The sequence below is a fragment of the Aquarana catesbeiana genome, linkage group LG05, assembly GCF_042186555.1.
Source record: "Aquarana catesbeiana isolate 2022-GZ linkage group LG05, ASM4218655v1, whole genome shotgun sequence".
In the NCBI taxonomy this organism is placed as follows: domain Eukaryota; kingdom Metazoa; phylum Chordata; class Amphibia; order Anura; family Ranidae; genus Aquarana; species Aquarana catesbeiana.
In genome coordinates this window covers 205,425,242-205,449,482 of record NC_133328.1, presented here as the reverse complement: position 1 = coordinate 205,449,482, position 24,241 = coordinate 205,425,242, and the positions used below count along the sequence as shown (strand labels likewise).

Genomic DNA, 24,241 nt, shown 5'->3' with positions numbered 1-24,241 from the left:
ACTTGTCTTGAATTCTAATGCCCCGTACACGCGGTCGGATTTTCCGACGGAAAATGTGTGATAGGACCTCGTTGTCGGAAATTCCGACCGTGTGTAGGCTCCATCACACATTTTCCATCGGATTTTCCGAAACACAAAGTTTGAGAGCAGGATATAAAATTTTCCGACAACAAAATCCGTTGTCGGAAATTCCGATCGTGTGTACACAAATCCGACGCACAAAGTGCCACGCATGCTCAGAATAAATAAAGAGATGAAAGCTATTGGCCACTGCCCCGTTTATAGTCCTGACGTACGTGTTTTACGTCACTGCGTTTAGAACGATCGGATTTTCCGACAACTTTGTGTGACCGTGTGTATGCAAGACAAGTTTGAGCCAACATCCGTCGGAAAAAATCCTAGGATTTTGTTGTCGGAATGTTCAAACAAACTCCGGCCGTGTGTAAAGGGCATAACAGCACACAACTGTCGGCCAACAAACATGAATGTAGTGACGTACTACGTGGAATTTCAGCTCTTGAGCCCCACCCTTTGAGCACCTTCTGCTAATGTCGTGTTTGGTGAGCATTGATTTCAAGCATGCGTGTTTGTACTTTGGACTTTTGTGTGACGGACTTGTGCACACACGATACGAAAATCTGACAACAGACCGTTGTCCGCCGAAAATTTACTAGCCTGCTAGCCAACATTTGTTGGCTGAAAGTTGGACAACAATTGTCTGATGGAGCGTACCAACGGTCGGATTTTAGGCAAACAGTCTGTCATCACACAGTTCCCAGCTGAAAATCTGATCATGTGTATGAGGCTTTAGAGCTGTGAAAATGTGGAATAGACTTCCTCCAGAGGTGATTCTGGCCAGCTCAGTAGATTGCTTTAAGAAAGGCCTGGATTCTTTGTTAAAAAAAAAACACAATGCTATCAATCACAGCCAGTGAACCAATAAGGCGAGAGGGTGGGGCAGAGCCACTGCTCTGTGTCTTATGGATGCATAGAGCAGAGCTCGGAAGCGAGCACACACCAGGGCCCCCATAGCAAGCGGCTTGCTATTGGGGGCACTGGTCAAGGGGAAGGAGCCAGGAGCCCATGCGGGGGACCCGAAAAGAGGAGGATCAAAGCAGGTAAGTATACCATGTTTGTTATTTTTTTTAATTTTTAAGCCAAACCTTTAATACCACTTTAAGGTGGAATTCCAGCTTCATCCTAACTAGCCTAAAACTGTCCCCTCCACCATCCTAACACCTATGTTAACTAACCTGAGTAAGAAAGATTCATATACTTGCCTCTTTTCAGCCCGATCTGGTTGAGTCATGGTCCAGCAGCGGCTCAAGGGGAGAGGAGAGAGTGCTCCAATAACAGTTGGTTACAGTGATGTCACTCATAGGCTACAATGGCCCATCAGATGTTGGCACTCCCTCCTATCCCCCTCAGTGGCACTGGCTGACACAGGGGGACAGGACCACCTAATCAAACCAGAGTGGCCTAAAAATATGTAATTATATACATCTTTCTTCTACAGGTTTGTTAGCATAGGTGTTAGGAGGGGACAATTTTAAGATTAGTTAGGATGAAGCTGGAACTTCTAACCTTAGGCTGGAGGACTAGCATTTTCATAGGAGTGGCCATCTATGTGCTTCTCTCATGAGATTTCTCTTTTCAGTTTCAGTTTCTGCTACAGATAAGTAAACTAATCGGAGAAAAAAAAGCAAAACATGGATCAAGGGCATCATGAATTTTTACAAGGTTTGGTCATTTTTAAAGTTCAAACTTTTATGAACCAACTGAAGCTTCTTATGGAGAACCTGAATGTAATTTACTGCTACTAAATATAATACATTACACTTCTCAGCATTTTTTGCCTATCCTTTTGAATGGTGCAGCTATTTGCAGCTCAAACGTTTCCAAACGGTAAAGTAGAATCAGTAAACCGCAAGGACACTGATAGTTTGTCTGGTATATAGATGAAGCTATTGCTGGCGAACGAAGAGAACTATCACTTCAGATGGTTTCTGGCCAACAAAGCACAGCATAATTCTTTATCCAAAACCGTGACATCATTAAACATAGTGCTGACTCTTCAAACCCACAAATACCAAAGTCCCAAGATACCAAGCGCACACATTTCTGAACATTCCTCTACTATTAACTGCATAACCATCCTAAGCTCTTAGTTCAGCGAAACCTTTATAGGCTGGAGAACAAAATTGTAATTGGAAAGCCAGAAATTGTAATACTAAAAGTGTGTGCCCAAACCAATTCAGAAGTAAATATGAATGATGAGCCTTCTCCTGTGTAAGACTGTTTCTTTGTTTTATTAATGGCTACCCAAAGGCAATAAAGTCGTTTTTATAGCTGAACTCCAGGTAAATGTCTAAATAATTTAAAGTAGAGCTGAAAGCAAAACTTTTTTTCCTCTTATTTTGAATAAGGGAGCTTTTTCGTCATATGTGTCCGTTGGGGAAATTTCTGTTTATTTCTTTTCCTACAGCTGCTAAAGAGGAAATTCCTCCAAAGTGGTTAGATCTCATCCCAAGTAGTCCCCCAATGGAATTCCTGTTCTGGTGACAACCCAAAACGTGAGATCTTCTTTTATTATTTCACTTTCAGTGATTATGGTCACCAGGAAAAATACAGAGGACGAACCTTCCCCTAACGGGGAAGCAGATGGCAGCAGAAACATTATATATATTTGTTCTTGATTGTTCTACTTGACAAACCAGACCTGTGATGCAGACACCTATACCAGGCACCATGGACCTCTCTGAAGCTAAGAAGCATAGCCAGGTCTGGAACTAAACCCATCTTAACTTTAAGTTCACACATATGTTGGTCTGCACCTCTTCCCACAGCTGCAAGAAAACTAGCTGGATTCATGCAGGTGCTATTAATCCTAATGGCACGCCACATGCATTGCACTTGCAATTTCCATGCAGGCTGCAATTTCTAAAATGCTGCAGGGACTTTTTCCTTCATCTATCTGAGCCGCGTGTGTCCATAGATGCATAAAGCCCGGCCCAGGAGTGAGCCCGCAGGTGTGCCCCCATAGGAAGCGGCTACCTATGGTGGTGCACCAACAAAAGGCACAGTGGAGAGTGCCGGTGGGGGACCCCAGAAGAGGCAGATCGGGCAGCTCTGTGTAATACTATTGTATTGAACAAGGGTGCCCAGGCACCCTGGGTTCTTTCAGGTTTCTTCGGAGGTACGCTGTCAAAATGCCTAAAAATTGCCAAAAAAGTGTATACAAGAGGTTGGATAAAGCCTGCCTTTTAGTTACACAAAGCCACAGAATTTTAGGCCGTGTTCACACCTAGGCGTTTTGTTTTCAGGAAGGATTTTGTCAACAATTTGTAAAAAGCAGAAAACGCCTGTAATTTGCCAAAAAAGAAGATCCTGTACTTTTTTGAGCTTCAGGCGTTTTTTGAGCTTCAGGCGATTTGCTTCAGATGCCAAAACGCTCAGATGTGAACAGAGGCCATTGAAATGAATGGGATTCGTCTTGTTGGGCGTTTTTAGAGCTGAGCCTCACAGCAGAAAAACACCCAAAAACGCCTAGGTGTGAACAGAGCCTTAATGTGCATCATTACAACCTTTAGTCGTGGGCATCCTAAAACCAATGACATTATCGGTTGTTAAGAAGGACGTTGGGCATCTGCATGGCACCCTTGTTTGCCCCTACCCTGTGTTTTGGAAATGTTTATACCTCACTTAAATGATTAACGATACAAATATAAGAGATTAAACCTTTGTCTATATAAGAATAAAAACGAGCGATAACAGGGCAAAAAGATAAACAATTACATTTATTTACACAGAAAAGAAAGTTAGAATAATTAGAATTTATCATATATCTCCAGTGATGTCACAAGTACAGTGTTGCTCTAGGCTGCAAAGATAATCTAGGCCTGGGTTACAGCTGAGTGAGGGAGAGGAACTAAGGATACTTTCATACTGAGGCGTGCGGGCGCTGGCGGCACAGCGGCGCCAAATATAGCACCACTTTACCGTCGTTTTAGCGGCGCTAGCAGGGCCATTTTAACCCCCCGCTAGCGGCCGAAAAAGGGTTAAAACCGCCCGCAAAGCGCCGCTGCAGCGGCGATTTGCAGGCGGGTTTGGAGCGCCCTCGGGGCTTTCACATTGGATTGCATTGAGCGTCTCTTTCAGGGCGTTTTGCAGGCGCTATTTTTAGCACTTTAGCGCCTGCAAATCGCCTCAGTGTGAAAGGAGCCTTAGGGAGAAGAGAAACATTGGAATACTGATCACTACCAGTGTTCAGTGAAGAATAAATCACCTCTAATGCTGAGTGTCCTACACATGTGGATGTTGCTCTATTATGTAAAGCTATTAGTTTTCTACATTTTAGAATGGGGTGCTTCAAGAATGTTAAAGAGGGCCACAACCGAAAAAAGGTTAAGAAACACTAGCACAGTGCAGGCAACATGTTTGTAATTTAAGAAAAAAAAAAGGGAAAAGCTTTACAACTGCTGTAAAGTTAAAAATATCCCAGGATTTATATGCCCCCCCCTCCCCCCAATACTTATCTTAGTCCTCACTTGACCCAGCGCTGTGCCTGCCCTGTCTGTAGCGGTTCTCTCCTCTCTCCCTGCATTCACAAGTCAGAGGGGCAGCAGCGGGAGCCATTGGCTCCTACACCTGTCAATCCAATCCTGTGAGTAGAGAGCGAGGGGCAGGGCTGAGCTGTGCGTGTCTGTGGAAGCACACAGACTCTTTTGGAGCGCGTGTCCCCATGGGAAGCGGTTTTCTATGGTGGCTCACTGAGAAGAGGAGCCAAGAGTGTCGGCAGGGGACCCCAGAAGAGGATGTTTGGGCTTGCTCTTTGTAATACAATTGCACCAGAGCAGGAAAGCATAAAAATTTGTGGAGCTTTCAGAAAAGAGTAAAATGTAAGCAGCGTTTAAAATTTAAGTTATGCTTTGTGAATGTGAATGTAAAAAATACAAAATAGGGTTTGCCTAAGCTAGCTGAAATTTTTACATAATTACATTGGTCCAGCTTGGACCACTTTAGTTATGCATGTTCCATACTTGATCTATCCCCGTGGAAGCTGGAAATCACTGTAGTAGGTACAGTACAATGACTGTCGCTAGCTTCTGGGTCCCGTGCCAAGAGTCTGCACTGCTGCTTACTGAACACAGGAGATCACCCACTCAACACGAGCACCATTCAGAGATCACTTTCCATTCCCCTAATGAATGCAAAGTGATCTCTGATTGGATGAGGTGGAGATCATGAGGTCCTCATCCTGCCTCTTGGGAATCAGAAGTTGGTGGAGATCACTGGTGCAGTGGTGCCTACTACAGTGGTTTCCAGCCTCCATGGTGATCTCATAGGCATGGCACAAACTGGGCCATTGTAACTATTTTGTCTGCATGAAACATCGCAAAATGCATCAAAGACGCGCCTGTCCTCAACTTAGATGAAGATAAATAAAAGGAGAGGAAAACGCATCAACAATGCATCAAAAACATGCATCCAGAATGCAAAGATTGTGATTTATACCAGCTCTTAAAGCTCTTGCATCACTTTATTTTCAAAGGTTCCCCTGTAAAACAAGTTTAATATTACATTTTCCCTCCAGGGGGCAGTGCCTTCGATTTTCATTCTCTACAAAAGCTACGTCCACCAAATCTTCTACTTCTATGACACTTCCAAAAGTGTTAGATGTCTGGTCACTGACTGCATCTGTGGTCTGATTCCATCTGCCAGCCCCTATATCACTACAGGACACAATATTGACATAGCAGCCAAAAAATTCACCCACAAAATGCAGAAGGAGGCAAGCATCTAACCCAACCCAGAAAAGCAAGTATTACATTTTTTTTTTTTATTACATTTTATAAAAATAGTTAAATAAACAAAATGGAGGGTTGAAAAAGGCCATAAACTAACCAACTCTAAAAATAAAGCATAACCCCACCATCCCACCCCCTCCCCAACTCTCCATGCAACTACAGTGCATTCATAACCCAAAGCAAGGATATATATCCTAGAAAACTTAGTGAGATTAAAGATGGCCATACATTATACATTTTTTCAAATTAAATTTCCTTTAGATTTACCTTCAACTATGTAGTGCAAGGGCCTGCTTGATTACATACAAATTAAAAGTGTTTAGGTTTGACCTCATATTATATGGTTTTGGTAACTCTAAAATAAAATTGTACAAGATAATTGTATGATGTATGGCCAGCCTAAGGGCTCATGTACACACAGACTAGGTCAAAACGTTCCTATTCTGAACGCAATTCTACCGTGTTCAGGAGAGGGAGGTTGAACCTCAACTAACCCCAGCAGCTCCAAAACTCTGGTAAAAGCCTATGTGTAAATGGACACATAGGCTTTATGGAGTTGAGTTTAGGAGGTTTGGCGAAAAAAAAACGCCAAAAGCTCCTAAACTCAAGTTTAGAAGCTGTGGTGTAAATGAGCCCCAAGGCTTGGTTCACGACTATGCATTTTTTTATGCTTTTTGCAGTTCATTTAACATTGTTTCCTATGGAACATGTTCACATCTATGTATGTTTTCTTCAGCCACTGCGTTTTTGGAAAGGGTCAAGGACTTTTTTAAATGCAAAACGGTGCTATTTTTTGCTTTTTTGGCTCTATTGACTTGAGTAGCTGCAGAAAAGCATGTAGTGCTTTTTGCCACGATTTTTCAGCGTTTTTTTTACCTGCCTTTTTTTTACATTTTAAAAAAATGTAAAAATGCAAAATCGCTGTAAAATCACATGTCCAAAAGCGCAGAAAGCACTGCAAAAAGCACTATCGCAACCTGCATAGTTGTGAATCGAGCCTAAGACCTAGCATGGGTGGATCTACAAAGTGGATAGTGGATATAAAAAGTCTGCACATCCCCATTAAAATCACAGATTTCCGTGATGTAAAAAAATGAGGCAAAGATAAATCATTTCAGAACTTTTTCCACCCTTAATGCAACACATAAATTGTACAACTCAATTTAAAAACAAATTGAAATATTCTAGAGTGGGGGTGGGGTAAAAATAAAAAAATAAAATAATGTTGTTGCATAAGTGCGCACACCCTCTTATAACTGGGGATGTAGCTATGTTCAGAATTAAGCAATCACATTCAAACTCATGCTAAATAGGAGTCAGTACACACCTGTCATCATTTAAAGTGCCTCTGATTAACCCCAAATAAAGTTCAGCTGTTCTAGTAGGTCTTTCCTGACATTTTCTTAGTAGCATCCTACAGCAAAATCCGTGGTCCGCAGAAAACTTCCAAAGCATCAGAGGGATCTCATTATTAAAAGGTATCAGTCATGAGAAGGGTACAAAAGAATTTACAAGGCATTAGATATACCATGGATCACAGTGAAGACAGTCATCATCAAGTGGAGAAAATATGGCACAACAGTGACATTACCAAGAACTGGACGTCCCTCCAAAATTGATGAAAAGACCAGAAGAAAACTGGTCAGGGAGGCTGCCAAGAGGCCTAACGCAACATTAAAGGAGCTGCAGGAATATCTGGCAAGGACTGGCTGTGTGTTACATGTGACAACAATCTCCCATATTCTTCATGTCTGGGCTATGGGGTAGAGTGGCAAGATGGAAGCCTTTTCTTACGAAGAAAAACATCTAAGCCCGGCTAAATTTTTCAAAAACACATCTGAAGTCTCCCAAATGCATGTGGAAAAATGTGTTATGGCCTGATGAAACCAAGGTTGAACTTTTTGGCCATAACTTCAAAAGATATGTTTGGCGCAAAAACAACACTGCACATCACCAATAGAACACCATAGCCACTGTGAAGCAAGGTGGTGGCAGCATCATGCTTTGGAGCGTTTTTTCTTTAACTGGAACAGGGGCCTTATGCCGCGTACACACGACTGGACTTTCCGGCAGAAAAGGTCCAACGGAATCATTCCGTTGGACATTCCGATCGTGCGTGGGCTTCATCTGACTTTTTCTTTCTAAAATTCTGACGGACCTAGAAATAGAACGTTTCAAATCTTTCCGACGGACTCAATTCCTATCAGGAAAACCATTTGTCTGTATGCTAGTCCGACGGGCCAAAAACGACGCAAGGGCAGCTATTGGCTACTGGCTATTGAACTTCCTTTTTCTAGTCCCGTCGTACGTCATCACGTTCTAAACAAACGGACTTTGGTGTGATCGTGTGTAGGCAAGTCCGTTTCAGCGGAACTCCATCGGATCTCCGTTGGAAAGACCGTCAGAGTCTACTCTGACGAAAAGTCCGGTCGTGTGTTCGCAGCATAAGTCAAGGAAGAGGGAATTATGTACAGTTCCAAATACCAGTCAATATTGGCACAAAACCTTAAGACTTCTGCTAGAAAGCGGAACATCAAAAGGAACTTCATCTTTCAGCATGACAACGACCCAAAGCATGCATCCAAATCAACAAAAGAATGGCTTCACCAGAAGATTAAAGTTTTGGAATGGCCCAGCCAGAGCCCAGACCTTAATCCAATTGAAAATCTGTGGGGTGATCTGAAGAGGGCTGTGCACAGGAGATGCCCTCACAATCTGATGGATTTGGAGTGTTTTTGCAAAGAAGAGTGGGTAAATATTGCCAAGCCAAGATGTGCCATGCTGATAGACTCAAACCCCAGAAGACTGAGTGCTGTAATAAAATCAAAAGTTGCTTCAACAAAGTATTAGTTTTAGGCCCCTTTCACACGAGGCGGACTCTGTTTCTACAGAGCCCGCCTCGGTCCGCCGGCTCAGCGGGAGATCTGTCCGTTGATCTCCGCTGAGCCGGCGGATGACAGGTCCCTCTCTGCTCACTGAGCGGGGAGGGGCTTATCAGACGCCGCTGCCGCCTATGGAGGGATCGGATGAAAACAGACATCATGTCCGTTTTCATCAGATCTCATCCGATCCGCCAGCGACGGACCTGGACGTCTGCTTTTAGCGGATCGGACGGGGTCGGATATCAGCGGACATGTCTCCGCTGACATCCGACGCTCCATAGACTAACATGGATCGCCCGTTCAGGTCCGCCGTCAAAACTGACAGGCGGACCTGAATGGTCCGCCGTCAAAACTGACAGGCGGACCTGAATGGTCCGATCATGTGAAAGGGGCCTAAGGGTTTGCAGACTTATGCAACCATATTATTAGTTTTTTTAATTTTTACTCCCCTCCCCACCTAAAAGATTTCAGTTTGTTATTTAATTGACTTGTACAGTTTATAAGTCACATTAAAAATGTGGAAAAGTTCTGAAATTATTTATCTTTGTCTCATTTTTTGTTTACGTCACAGAAACCTGACATTTTGTGTAGACTTTTTATATCCACTGTCTGGTCGAAAACCTGCAGGGACATGTTTTAAAAAATGATCCTTCATTTCTCTAAAAAGATTGTGTAACTTTTTATAATAAAGTCTTCACCAAAAATTTAAAAATGTAGGATGTGTTTGTCTGTTATCCACTGAATGAACCTTTTTCACTCATCTATTCTTCATTGTAACATAAACAATCACGCATTTTCTTAATTTGCATGTAGTTGCGACAGGACATATCCTGCCCCCCGGAAGACTTTAATATTTTATGGCACGGTCACGTGTGTACTTTGTGGACAAATGGCTGAGAAAGGGTTTATGGAACAAGCTTTTGTACAGAACCAAGGACACAGCCACAATTCTGGGAACACAATTTATTGTAGCACAATTTAAAACCTTGGTAAACAGGGACTTCTACATAACATATACATTTTATAGAGAATACTTGAGATTTTTTCTTTTTTTAAGCAAAGTTGCCAAATATTAAGTGGTCACCTAGAGGTACCGTATTTGCAAAACCTTCCTAAACCACCACATCTGTCCAAATTTTGACACTTCCGATCTGTCAAAGCTTCAACACTTCCTATTGCTGTCAGAGCTTGCCTACTCCATCCCAATCTTGTAAATTTCTATTGACCAGTCATCATGATAGCTACCTTATTGGGCAACAGCAATGTGTGAGAGAGGAGGAAGAGCAAGCTTCAAAACTAATGATGGCCATACATGCTTTGATAAGTGATCAATATCTTTTTTTTATCTTTTTATTACATTTTTTTATTTTATTTTATCTTTGATAAAAGATTATTTTCTTTTTACATCAATCTATCCTGCTTGGGATAATCGCTCCATAGGCAACAACCTATTTGAGTTGAAAAATACAATCATTAAGGCTGGCCATACATTGTCGAATTTCGAAAGAATTTTCTTTTGAAATTAGAAAATTTGTGGGTTTTGTGATCCGATGGTGCCACCATTGATTTCGAAATTCGACCAACCAAGCCTTCAATATCACCTCATGTTGCTACAGAAAAGGATTTTCATGGGTGGGAATCTTCTTTTCTTTCCGGGAATTTTCTTTTCTTGCACATGCGCATTTCTTTTTCGATTACATTTCTCGCACGATTCTCCCATCACTGATTAGAAAATTGTTCATTTTTCAAAAAAATTCCAACATGTCCGATTATTCAAATTCAATGGCCGCACGAAAATCAGCTGTTGCTGCAGCCCACTAATAGTGCGAAATACAAACGAAAATTCTTAGATAAGATTTTCGAAAGAAAATTCTTTCGAAATTCGACCCATGTATGGCCTGCCTAAGTTATTGACCACATCTCTGTTTTCCCTACACAATCTCATAATCTGATCAGTCGAAATGTGATCCGATCAATGCTGCCGACTGACCCAACACAACTGATGTCTTTTTACCCTGACTGATTGAATTTGATTTAAACTGAGTCTGAATCAGTCGAAAGATAAAATTATGCTTATTCAATTGTTTGCCGATTTGAAAATTTTGACAAAAATCGCACATTGATCAAATATTAAAACCAAAGCGTATATGGCCACCATAACAGACAGTAAAAAGCTTTGTCCAATCAGAATGGCTCACCATACAGACAGATGAGGAACTGAAAACCGTTGCCTGGTGCCTAGCGCTGTAAAAGAAGAGAACTACAGCTGCCAAAGCGGACTTCTTTCTGAAAATGCTCATTTTTTGGCTCTCTGTGGCCTCTAAACATTTCTGATTCACTGAACAAAATCAAACTTTTACCAAGTATAGTCACGGCAATATAGAACCAATTTCATTTTACGTACCCAGCTTTCATTTTTGCCCACTTTGTCTGGCTCTGTACAGATGTATAAATTGAAAGACCTAGATATTGGTCTCTGTCTGTTTAGCTGAAATGGCATACCTATAGGAGGCCAGTATAACCCCAATCCTCTGATACAACATGTTCCATCAACACAAGCATCTGTAATAACTTAAGTCAACCATTTATACAGTAAAATACAAGAGTTTGCAACTTCTAGAAGTACACATCACTAGTCTGCGGTCTATTGTACCCATTTCCTATTGCATTAATTATAGTCATTGCTGTCTCCATGTAGCTATTTGCTGGTTTGAATCCGAGCCAGGTTATATGCTGCCCATATTCTGATCATCTCTGCTTCCTAGGACCTGGGAGCTGTCCAGCTTTGCCTATTTATTCTTTGGCTGTTGAAGAGTTTGAAAGGTCTATGCAAGTGCTACTGAAAGTTTAAACAATTCTCGATGGACAAAGTATGCGATCGTCTAATAAAACTATGACATTGAAGTGAATCTAAAGCCAAAATGTTTTTAGATGAAGTGATGAGAGAATAAAGTGGTAGTAAACCCAAAAGCAAACATTTGAAATGTTGCAGCTTACCATTTCTTAGATGTGATGGCTGCATTTGTTTTCTTTTTTTATTCTCTTTGTTTCTCTGTTTTAATCTGGTGATCAGGCCAGTAGGTCTGCTGTTTTTAACCACTTTAAGACCGGGCCTCTTTTTTAGATGTGGTGTTTACAAGGTAAAAACATTTTTTTTTGCTAGAAAATTACTTAGAACCCCCAAACATTATACATTTTTTTTCTAACACCCTAGAGGATAAAATGGCGGTCATTGCAATACTTTCTGTCACGCCATATTTGCGCAGCGGTCTTACAAGCGCACTTTTTTTGGAAAAAATAAAAAAATAAAATAAAAATAAGACAACAGTAAAGTTAGCCCAATTTTTTTTTTAATTGTAAAAGATAATGTTACGCCGAGTAAATTGATACCCAACTTGTCATGCTTCAAAATTGCACCCGCACATGGAATGACGACAACTTTTACCCTTAAAAATCTCCATAGGCAACGTTTAAAAAATTCTGCAGGTTGCATGTTTTAAGTTACAGAGGAGGTCTAGGGCTAGAATTATTGCTCTCGCTCTACCGGTCACAGCGATACCTCACGTGTGGTTTGAACACCGTTTTTATATGCGGGCGCTACTCACCTATGCGTTCGCTTCTGTACGTGAGCTCGTCGGGACGGGGCGAGTTTAAAATTTATTTTTTTTATTATTTATTTTACCTTTTATTTTGACACTGTTAAAAAAAAAAAAAAAAATTGTCACTTTTATGCCTATTACAAGGAATGTAAACATCCCTTGTAATAGAAAAAAGCATGACAGGAGCTCTTAAATGTGAGATCTTTTGTCAAAAAGACCTCAGATCTCATATTTAGACTAAAATGCAATAAAAAAAAAAAATGTCATTTAAAAAAATATATTTTTAAAAAATGGCCCTTTAAGAGCTGTGGGCGGAAGTGACGTTCTGACGTCGCTTCCACCCAGCAATTGTATGGAGACAGGTGGGGGCCATCTTTCCCTCACTCATGTCCATGCACACAAGTGAGAGGACGCGATCGCCTCCGCCGCTGCTGACGGCTTCGGTAAGTGGCGGGGAGGGGGGTGGCCCTCTCCAGCCACCGATAAAAGTGATCTTGCGGTGAATCCACCGCAGAGACCACTTTTATCTTGTAGCGGACCACCAGCTGAAGAAGGGGATACCGGGGTTATGGCAGCTAGCTGCTGCCATAACGACGATATCCTCCTTCAAACAGCCACTGTATAACGATGGCAGGCGGTCCGTAAGTGGTTAAAAAGAAGAAGCTCTCCAGCAGAATGTATCAGTTACAGGGACAGGACAAACTATTTAACACTGGCAGGGGTGATTAGAATGATCAGCTTTTATTTATTCATGTAAAACCTTTATCCCAAAAAGGAAAAAACTGTTTCCTGTAACTGATTATAAAGTGTGACCTGGAGTTTGGCTTTAATGTGTTAGCATATTTAAATCTGCTAGTACATCTCACACTCCCCTCCCCCAAGACTAACAATGCTGCGGTCCAAAGGCGGCCCCTCTTCTCATAAAGCCAAAGTGTGTGCACTCTAACCCAGATAGCAAGGGTAACTTGCCACAAAATTTGTGGCAGTGTTGAATTGTAAGTCTGTTAACTTGCTGCACATTTTCACTAGCAAGTTGTACACTTGCAGAGCACTTGAAGCACAAGTTATAGTTGACACTTTTCCAATTTCTAGCAATTTTGCGTGGCAAGTCTCTAGCCAGAGCAAAGTTGCAGTGGTGAGTCTACAGCAAGAGCTCTGAAAGTCTACAGCATGAAAATTCCGCTACAGTGAACCAGAACTTGCAGCAGACTCACAGAATATTTGCAAACAAAGTTGATCTGGAGTCATGCAATGCAGACTGGCTGCAATTGTGTGACAAATTTGTGAAGTGACAAGTCTAGCAATAGCTTAGCAATTCATTTTAAACTTACAGCACAATTTCTTGCTATCTGGGAATACAGGATGTGCGTTACTGGCCAGATCACCAAGTGAAAAAATTTTTTGTTTTGGGTATAATGCTTCTTTAAAATCGCTTATAGGGGAGATTCACCCTGTCGGTTTGTCTTGGGGACTACTGTGACAAAAAGATCCCTTTCATACGGGCAATGCTGCCGAATTGCATTCTAGGGTGGATTGCTTTGTCATCAGTGGCTCCTGGTTAGGCAAGTTTGTGGAGATAGGAAAATCCTGGACTGTCACACTCCGTGAAAAAACATCTTTATTGAAAAATATATAAATAAAATCCTAAAATGCAGACAATAACAAAAAGTGGACACAACGGGAATCAAATGGCTAACGCGTTTCACATCGAATGATGCTTACTCATAGCCCTTTTCACTTCCCACACACTTGTCTGAAAAGGGGAATTCACACTATCAGGAGATTAGTTCTAAATGATAAAGCTACTATAAACAGTGCCTTGAAAAAGTATTTATACCCCTTGAAATTATCCACATTTTGTCATGTTACAACCAAAAACTTAAATGTATTTTATTGGGGTTTTATGTGATAGACCAACACAAAGTGACACATAATTGTGAAGTGGAAGGAAAACGATAAATGGTTTTCAAATTTTTTTACAAATAAATATATGAAATGTGTGGCGTGCATTTGTATTCAACCACTTTTAGTCTGATACCCCTAACTAAAATCTAATGTAACCAATTACCTCCAAAAGTCACCTAATTAGTAAAATAGAGTCCACCTGTGTGTAATTTAACCTAAGTATAAATACAGCTTTTCTGTGAAGCCCACAGAGATTTGTTAGAGAACCTTAGTGAACAAGCAGCATCATGAAGGCCAAGGAACAAACCAGACAGGTCAGGGATAAAGTTGTGGAGAAGTTTAAAGCAGGGTTAGGTTATGAAAAAATATCCCAAGTTTTGAATATCTCACAGAGCAATCTATCATCCGAAAATGAAGACTAGGGCACAACTGCAAACCTACCAAGAACATGGGTGTCCACCTAAACTGACAGGCAGGGTGAGCAGAGAATTAATCAGAGAAGCAGCCAAGAGGTCCATGGTAACTCTGGAGGAGCTGCAGAGATCCACAGCTCAGGTGGTAGAATCTGTCCACAGGGCAACTATTAGTTGTGCACTCCACAAATCTGGCCTTTATGGAAGAGTGGCAAGAAGAAAGCCATTGTTGAAGAAAGCCATAAGAAGTCCCGTTTGCAGTTTGTGAGAAGCCATGTGGAAGAAGGTGCTCTGGTCAGATGAGACCAAAATTGAACTTTTTGGCCTAAAAGCAAAATTCTATGTGTGGTGGAAAATGAACACTGCACATCACCCTGAACACACCACACCATGAAACATGGTGGTGACAGCATCATGTTGTAGGGATGCTTATCTTCAGCAGGGACAGGGAAGCTGGTCAGAGTTGATGGGAAGATGGATGGAGCCAAATACAAGGCAAACTTATGCCGCGTACCCAAGACCGGACTTTACAGCATACTTGGTTCGGCGGACCGGAGTCCGTCGGACAATTCGATCGTGTGTGGGCTCCAGCTGACTTTTTATTCCCAAAAGTTCAACGGACCTAGTCCGGTCGTACGTCATCACGTACGAATCCGTCGGACTTTGGTTGATCGTTTGTAGGCAAGTCCGTTCATTCGGAAAGTCCATCGTAAGGTCCGTCGAAAAGTCCGCAGGACAAAGTCTGCCGTAAAGTCCGGCCGTGTGTACGCGGCATTAGAAGAAAACCTGTTAGAGTCTGCAAAAGACTTGAGACTGGGGTGGAGGTTCACTTTCCAGCAGGACGACCAAAATCCAAATAATAATCTGTGGCAAGACTTGAAAATGCTGTTCACAGACACTTTACATCAAATCTGACAGAGCTTGAGCAATTTTGCAAAGAAGAATGGGCAAAAATTTCACTCTCTAGATGTGCAAAGCTGGTAGAGACATACCCAAAAAAATACTTGCAGCTGTAATTGCAGCAAAAGGTGGTGCCACAAAGTACTGACTCAGGGGGGCTGAATACAAATGCACGCCACACTTTTCAAATATTTATAATTTTCCTTCCACGTCACAATTATGTGCCACTTTGTGTTGGTCTATCACATAAAATCCCATTAAAATATGTTAACTTTTTTGGTTGTAACATGACAAAATGTGGAAAATTCAAGGGGTTTCAAACTTTTTTAAGGCACTGTATTATAAACCTAACTGGAAATAGTTTCAGCACCCCTGTTGTTAAAAAGGGTGTATGTGCAGATAGTTTAAAGCGGAACTTCACCCAAAAGGTAATCTCTTGCCTCGTTTCCACTGAGCGGATCGGTTCGGTTTGGTACGGTACGCTATTCTGAGTGTTTCCATTATGAAAGCAGCCCATACAACCGAACCGAACCGCACCATTCAGGGTCCTGCTTCAGATGTGGGGCTATAGACAATGGTACGGTTCAGTTAGGGCGGAGCTACGATACATTCAACTGATTGGTGGACGTGTGACGCCATGCTAGGCATTTTTTCTAAACCCACGTATGGCCCCTGTCGGTCACACTTGCAGTGGAAACGCTCACTTGAATAGGCCGGACCATTCTAGGCCTTCCAAACTGTACCGACCCGAACCGATCCGCTCAGTGGAAACAAGGCATAAGTGAATTTCAGAGGACCATACAAGAGACAGATACAGATGGAAAAAGCAGCAAAAGGTTTTTAGAAAGCCTCCGTCTTCATCAGTCAAGAGTATGACAAACAGTCTACCAATGGAGGAAATATAACATTGTTGTTCTACCCAAGAGTGGGTGCCTTGCAAAGACGACAGTAAGAAAGCAATATGGAATATTAAAAGAGGTGTAAAAGAACCCTAGGCTGACAGTAAATGACTTCCAAAGATCTTGAACATGCTAAAGACTTCATTCATATATCCACGTTAGGAAAAAACATTGAACAAGAACAGTGTTTATGAAGGGGTAGAAATAGAGGAAACCATCGCTGTTCAACAAAAATGCAAAATTAACATTTGAAAAAGACCACTTGGATGCTCCACAATGCTTCTGGGACAAATTTGTGTAGTGACTAGGTACTAATTTGTTAATTTTACTTCTTAATTTAGCCACACATGGTTCAAACATGGGCCAATTCCCACTGAAGCAGCAAAATCTGAGCTCTAGGTGGTCCTGTCGGCACTACTGTGCTCAACAAAAGTCAATTTAAAATTGGATATTTTGGCAGCCATGGGTGCTGCAGTTGCTTAAAATACAATAGCCAAACACAGGAGATTCTTCCATCCATGTAGTTCATTGTGATTTTTCCCTTATTCAGCCCTTGGCTAGGTTTAGGCTACATTCAACCGGTCAATTAGGTCCATACAGCAAATTCATGTGGCAAAAACCATCAGATTCCTGTAGCTGGGATTGCAGGTGTATGCAGACAACTGTGGCTTAGTGTTTATGCCCATTCCCTTTTTTTTTTTTTTTTATGCTCAAAAGCTCCTCTCTTGAACGTGCTGGTGATGGGTTTTTTTTTGTCTGCCTGTAAAACGCTCCTCCTCTTATACACCTGTAAATGCCTATGTGTGCATGGACACATAGGTTAACATAGAGGTGCATTTACAGGCAGAAAAAAATGTCAAAAGCCTGTAAAAGTGGCTTTTCTTTAAGCCCACTGTGCATTCCCTTATTGGAAACAAATACATTTTAACATGACTTTGCAATGGGCCTGTCTTGTGCAATGCAGCCCAACGCTCATGGGTGAATGGGACCTTCCTTTTGCTTCTCCAGGGGAGAAAGCAAATGAAAATCTCCTCAATGGGACATGGGCAACAACATATAACCTGGTACAGGTCAAGGCATTAAGGCTACATAAGGAAAATCCAGTGGTTACCGTCTATCAGGGACAGATCCAACTCTGGAGGCACACCAACAGCCCTACTCCCGTCAGCCTGCCATTGCTTTGTACAGGCTTCCCAGCCACAGTTGTCTGCATACACCTGCAATCCCAGCTACAGGACTCTGCTGGTTTTTGCCACATGAATTTGCTGTATGGACCTAATTGACCGGTTGAATGTAGCCTAAACCTAGCCAAGGGCTGAATAAGGGAAAAATCACAATGAACTACATGGATGGAAGAATCTCCTGTGTTTGGCTATTGTATTTTAAGCAACTGCAGCACCCATGGCTGCCAAAATATCCAATTTTAAATTGACTTTTGTTGAGCACAGTAGTGCCGACAGGACCACCTAGAGCTCAGATTTTGCTGCTTCAGTGGGAATTGGCCCATGTTTGAACCATGTGTGGCTAAATTGGGCCTGTCTTGTGCATTGCACAAGACAGGCCCATTGCAAAGTCATGTTAAAATGTATTTGTTTCCAATAAGGGAATGCACAGTGGGCTTAAAGAAAAGCCACTTTTACAGGCTTTTGACATTTTTTTCTGCCTGTAAATGCACCTCTATGTTAACCTATGTGTCCATGCACACATAGGCATTTACAGGTGTATAAGAGGAGGAGCGTTTTACAGGCAGACAAAAAAAAATCCATCACCAGCACGTTCAAGAGAGGAGCTTTTGAGCATAAAAAAAAAAAAAAAGGGAACGGGCATAAACACTAAGTGCTTTAGCATGTTAATACATTCTAACAGCTAGAATAAATTATTTTTATGCATTAACACACATGTGCACATTACAGTCTGTGCAATATGCGTCTTTTGCCGCACTTCTTAGGCAGCTTTTCTCCTGCTAGGAGAAGGGCTTTTAGAGGCCTTAGGCTCCATTCACACCTAAGCATAGCACAGCGACAGTTGCTGCACCGCGTTTTCTTTGAGCTTTTTTGTGCATTTCTGTGGCATGTTTTTGGAGCGCTCCAAAAACACTCCAAAGAAGCTCATATACCAAATCTTGGCACTGAGCCAGCAGCGTTTTGTGGTGTGATTCTTGTCACGATTTTAGTGCGTTTTGTCAGTCATTCGACAATCGTGGCAAAAATCACACTGCATTTGGGGTGCCATGAAGAAATAATGGCATCGCAAACGCATCCTGTGTTTTGCCGCAATTCTGGAATCGTGGGCAGAATTGCGCGATTCCAGTAGGCTCAGGTGTGAATGGAGTCTTAGTGAAGTGCACACAACATGCCTGGTTTCAAAATAAGTTGAGTTCTCGTGACCTGCCCCCTCCCCACCTGCCACAGCTGTGAAGGAGATGCCCGATTCATAACTGCAGCTAGTTTCAGCTATAAGCACTTTCCTGAGACAAGCAGCGGCAAGAAGAATGCAGAGAAGGGAGGTATGCTTTAGTTTCTGCATTCCTCTTGCCACTATGTGTTTCAGGAGAGTGTTCACAACCGAGACAAGCTGCAGCTATGAATCAGGTGTCTTCTTTAAAGCTGTTGTCAGATCTGTAGCAACAGGAGGGGAGGGAGGCAGATCAGTACTGATACCTAGGGTTAGAAAGCGCTTAGAAAATTGGCACAACGTACTAGAGGTACATGGTCCCATAGAGGCAGAAATATAAAATGCAAATTCTAAATGATCTCCTTTTAGGTTTAGATCGGCTTTAAATTAACCTACGCCGTCCCTTTAGGAACCAAAACAAATATAACTACTGGGTTTACTGTCCTTTCCATATCGCAAAATATATCAGCCTTGCGTGTCAGTGAGACAAGAACTTCAGAGGACAAGCCATGTGTTCCAATCACCAACAATACTGTAAAGTATATATTAAAAAACACAAAAAAGCATTCATTCCTTTTTATAGTAAAGTACAAAAGGCACAATGTGCAGCTGTGCCCTGTTATCTGCAGCCTGCCAGCTCTTTAATCTATGCTTCAGCATATAACCCATAATTCTTTATATTTCCCCACTGTTGTGCCCACAGTAGCAATTATCCTCCTGTCATTCGCCGCACAATGTCACAATCCAGTCCTCCAAAAACACAAGCCACACCCTGTATTTTTCTTCTAAGCTTAGCCAGAAATGATTCCGCTGTGCACTTTGCAAACACTAGAAAGAAATAACAACTGAATAAACAGGGCATGGGTAGTGCTCAGGAAATCCTGCTGCATGTCAGGTATACAAGCACCATTGTAAACACATATGCACAACACCCAAACTGCTAGTAAGAAATACTTGCTAACGTTGATCCACTCAGGAAACGTGCTTTCAAACTTCTTTAATTTCCTGCCCTCTCTCCTCTTCTGGGCGTTCTGGATGCCTTAAATAAGCTAATGGGTATGTTGTGTTGTAAAATGTTTCTGCTCATATAACTCAGAGGAAATGGTTGACAAAGTGTAGCAATACTCCTCAAGAGGAAGCGGCATAGTTCTGCATGGCTAAGCAAAACATATCTAAAAGGAGACAAAAAAATATAGCACAGTAACCAGAATAAGAGCTCCCATGTTATACCATATAAAAAAAATCTTAATAGAAAACCTCATAGAAGAGTCTTATGGTACTTTTTTTTTCAGTCGCGCTTAAAAAAGTATGCAAATTCTTGAGGCACCCCCAATCTAAAATGTAAATATTACTTATCAATGAGAAACCTGATCCTAGGAGAATGCACACAACCAGGGCCACTGATAGGGGGGTAAAGGCAGGCCTCCTATATGGGGCCCAAGGCATGTCCCGTTAGCAGGGGAGCCTGAGCCCAGGTGCAGTGCGTCTTCTCAGTCTCCTGTATGTAATGCTCCCTGCCAGCTGTCATCTCTACGCATGGTACAAAAACTTGTACAGCTCAGTGCCCAAAAAAGGTGCAGAAGCTACTTTGGCGCAAAGTGAATAGGCTGTCCTATGCTGCTGTGCAACAAATGTGCATAAGCATATGTAGCTGTGAATGGGGCCCAAGGGGGAGCAGGGATGGCATCTCCAGCCATGAGGCTGACATTTCTGCTTTCCCCAGTAGGATTTACCTTGACACTACATACTGCCATGGAACAGAGAATCTTCGGATCGTCAGCACAACCACAGAGAAAGTAAAGTATAAAGTCTTTATTGAAGCATAAATATTAAAAGCACTGGATGGGTACAGGCAGGGGAAATGCAGGTAGGGTGACGCGTTTCACACTATAGAAGTGCTTTGTCAAAACCACAGCAATGTTCTGTTTCTGTATACTGCCCTGCCACTACATACTGTCCACTAGCATGGATTGCTGCCCACTGTCCTGACTTGCCAAAAGCATACTGCCCTGACCTGCCACTGCACACCGTCCACTGCCCTCAACTCCCACTGCATACTGCCTACTACCCTGACCTGCCAATTGCATACTGCCCACTGTCCTGCCACTGCATATTGTCCACTGCCCTAACATGCCACTGCTTACTGCCCACTGTCTTGTAATGCTACTGCATACTCATACCTCCCAACTTTTTGAGATGGGAACAAGGAAGACCTATTAGCAAATGTATGCAGTTATAGGACACACACCCTGCCACGCCCCCTTAAAAGAGGCGAATTACTGTATACCAAAAATGTTTTAGTTAAATGTACATGTGTACAAAATTTCTTTTTTTGTTTGTTTTTTTACCTCTACTATTCCTTTATACTGGCTTCTGAAATTTACAAATGCAGCAATTTAGAAAGTGAATGAAAGGTTTAGCACTGGGAAACACTTTTTGAAAGAGAAATAGTGCAATCATATTCACCCCCATGAGTCTCAAATCGGAAAAAAAGTAATATATTGAAAATTCGGAAGTGAGAGGGTGATGCTCATGAAATGGCACCAACACTAGTGAAGAAATTACAGAGTAGGGATCCAGATGTTGAAGCATTCAATGAGATTAAGTTTCTTTTTTCCCTAAAGACATCTGTTGCACCAGACGAAATGTGCATAGAGGGAGGCCAGTGGCAAATGATGTTGTTAACCCCTGGTGTGGTGTGTTTTCTCTGTGTTATGCCCCATACACACGATAGGATTTTTTGACAGAAAATGTTCGATGGGAGCTTGTTGTCGGAAATTCCAACCGTGTGTAGGCTCCATTGGACATTTTCCATCGGAATTTCCGTCACACAAAATTTGAGAGCCAATTCTCAAATTTTCCGACAATAAAATCCGTTGTCGTAAATTCCGATCGTGTGTACACAATTCCGACGCACAAAGTTCCACGCATGTTCGGAATCAAGCCGAAGAGCAGCACTGGCTATTGAACTTAATTTTTCTCGGCTCGTAGTCTATGTTCTACATCATCGCGTTCTTGACATTCGGAATTTCCGACAAGATTTGTGTTAACGTGTGTATGCAAGACAAGTTTGAGCCAACATCCATTGGAAAAAAAACATGGATTTTGATGTCAGAAAATCCTATCATGTGTACAGGGCATAACTCTAACTTTTGTGAGTAGATCTACTTTTAAAAAATCATGTGGTTTTAGCATAATACTCTATGGTCTTTTGTTCTTTCTCCTATCCATTATTACTTTGAGATGCTGGCTTTGGATAACCAGTGAAGGACTGTGGAGGTGGTGGTGGCCCCCCAATTGGATCATTTCAGCGCTGTTGATCTCTTATAATTTGGAGATCATTACTGTTTGGTAAAGGAACTGGCACACTTGTCTGTGAGGTGGTTTGGGATTCTCACACATGGACTTTTATCATATTCAAGATTTCACATTTGGACCTTTATATATTTTTCTTTGAAGTTTACTTCTTTGTTATGCACAAGTGAATTATATGTTTTGCGACTGCTATTTTATCATTTATTTGATGCATGTTGTTTATTATGGTTTAATATGAGTTAACCTTATTTTTTCACACACATATTTTTGTACTTATTACCACAGAGGTATTGGTTTTGCACACCTTTTAGAGTAATTATTTTTGTAACTCCTTTGTGTCTGGAATATAGGTTGCCGCATTATCCCTTTTTGCACTAAGTGCACAATTGTCTCTGAGATTACCAAGATTAAAGAGATCCTTCACACCTTTTTTTTGTCTTTGAAAAATATTGCCCTCCTGGATCCCTCCCACCGTTCATGAAATTGCAGATAAAGATTTTTTTTTCTAATTCTTTTTTGGAGCACTTCTGCCTTCCTCGCCTAGCCCAGAATTATGTCCCCAGCTGCCCCAAAGATACTCACATCACGTACGGCAGGAGGGGCTGACTGCAAGAGTAACGTGGGACCCGACATGCAGTGGCGAAGTATACACTACATTTCTGGACATGTGAGTGTGTGTGTGTATTCAGGATAACCCAGGAAGCCAGGTAAGTGGGGAATACAAAAAAAAATAAAATCAGGAGACCATCTTATCTCAACGTGTAAACACAGATACTGCTGGTCGCTGTCAAGGGGGATAAGCGATTGGGTAGTTAAGCAAACAGGGCAGAGTTCAGCTTTCAAGTTTGAAAAGTAGAAGTACTGCTTTTTGTTTACCAAGTGTGGTGGGATTGTGCATGTACATCATTTTATGAACAGCTTAAAAGGGCAATAGTATTTTGACAAAAAGAAGCTTGGAGGATGCTTAATGCACCGGGGCATTGAAGGGGCAGCAGGCATTGAACTGTTAGCAAGGTAGCCCAAACCTTTGATAAAGTTATGAAACTATGTAAAGATTAGGGAATGGCCGAACAGACCCCTGTTTGGTTTGCACCAGAACTTCTGAATACCGTGAAATTTCGGACCCGAATAACCAACCCCATTAAAGTCAAAGGGACCTGAACGTCAAAAATCAAAAGTGCCCATTTTGAATTCTTATATGCAAGTAATTGGGCATACAATGGTTATAAGAGTGAGAGAAAGGCCGCTCCAATAAGCCTCTGTAATCCCTTAGATAACTCCCGTCCTACCGCACAATGCTGGGTGCTGGCTGTGCTCAAGTCTGCAAGAAGAAAAATGTCCTGGACTGCCGCACTCCATGCAAAAACATCTTTATTGGAAAATTGCGTTTAAAATCCAAAATGTCAAACAAAACAAAAGGTGGACACAGCGGGCATAAAATAACTAACGCGTTTCACATTCAAGGATGCTTACTCATAGCTAGGAGTAAGCATCCTTGAATGTGAAATGCGTTATAGGGGTCTGGGTCCTGCCCTGGGGGACATGTATTAATAAAAAAAAAGTTTGGAAAAAGCATCATTTTTAAATGAGCAGTGATTTTTTGATTTTTAAAGTGAAAACCTAAAAATGAAAAATTCCTTCCAATATAGTGCCTGGGGGTCCCCTTATGTCCTGTACACACGATAGGATTTTCTGATGGAAAATGTGTTATAGGACCTCGTTGTCTGAAATTCCGACCGTGAGTAGGCTCCATCACACATTTTCCATAGGAATTTCCGACACACAAAGTTTGAGAGCTTGCTATAAAATTTTCCGACAACAAAATCCGTTGTCGGAAATTCCGATCGTGTGTACACAAATCCGATGCACAAAGTGCCACGCATGCTCAGAATAAATTAAGAGACGAAAGCTATTGGCTACTGCCCCGTTTATAGTCCCGAGCTACGTGTTTTACGTCACCGCGCTCAGAACGATCGTATTTTCCGACAACTTTGTGTGTATGCAAGACAAGTTTGAGCCAACATCCGTCGGTAAAAATCCTAGGATTTTGTTGTCGGAATGTCCGATCAATGTCCGACCGTGTGTACAGGGCATTAGTCTAGCCATAAAGTGGCAGATCTGTACCAT

The 24,241-nt window shown here is 41.8% G+C and overlaps 1 protein-coding gene across 5 annotated transcripts in view; it reads right to left on the bottom strand.

The window, feature by feature from the left end:
• The window catches only part of ELMO1 (engulfment and cell motility 1), a 546,685-nt gene that overhangs the window by 469,882 nt on the left and 52,562 nt on the right, over positions 1-24,241 (bottom strand). The window contains exon 1 of one of the 5 annotated variants that reach the window (XM_073630505.1): positions 19,762-19,872. The exons of 3 other annotated variants lie outside the window; for them this stretch is intronic. The gene's annotated coding sequence lies outside the window, so the exon portion shown is untranslated. Of the gene's footprint in view, positions 1-19,753; positions 19,873-24,241 lie in introns of those variants that run through there. One more of the 5 variants, XM_073630504.1, reaches the window with a different exon arrangement.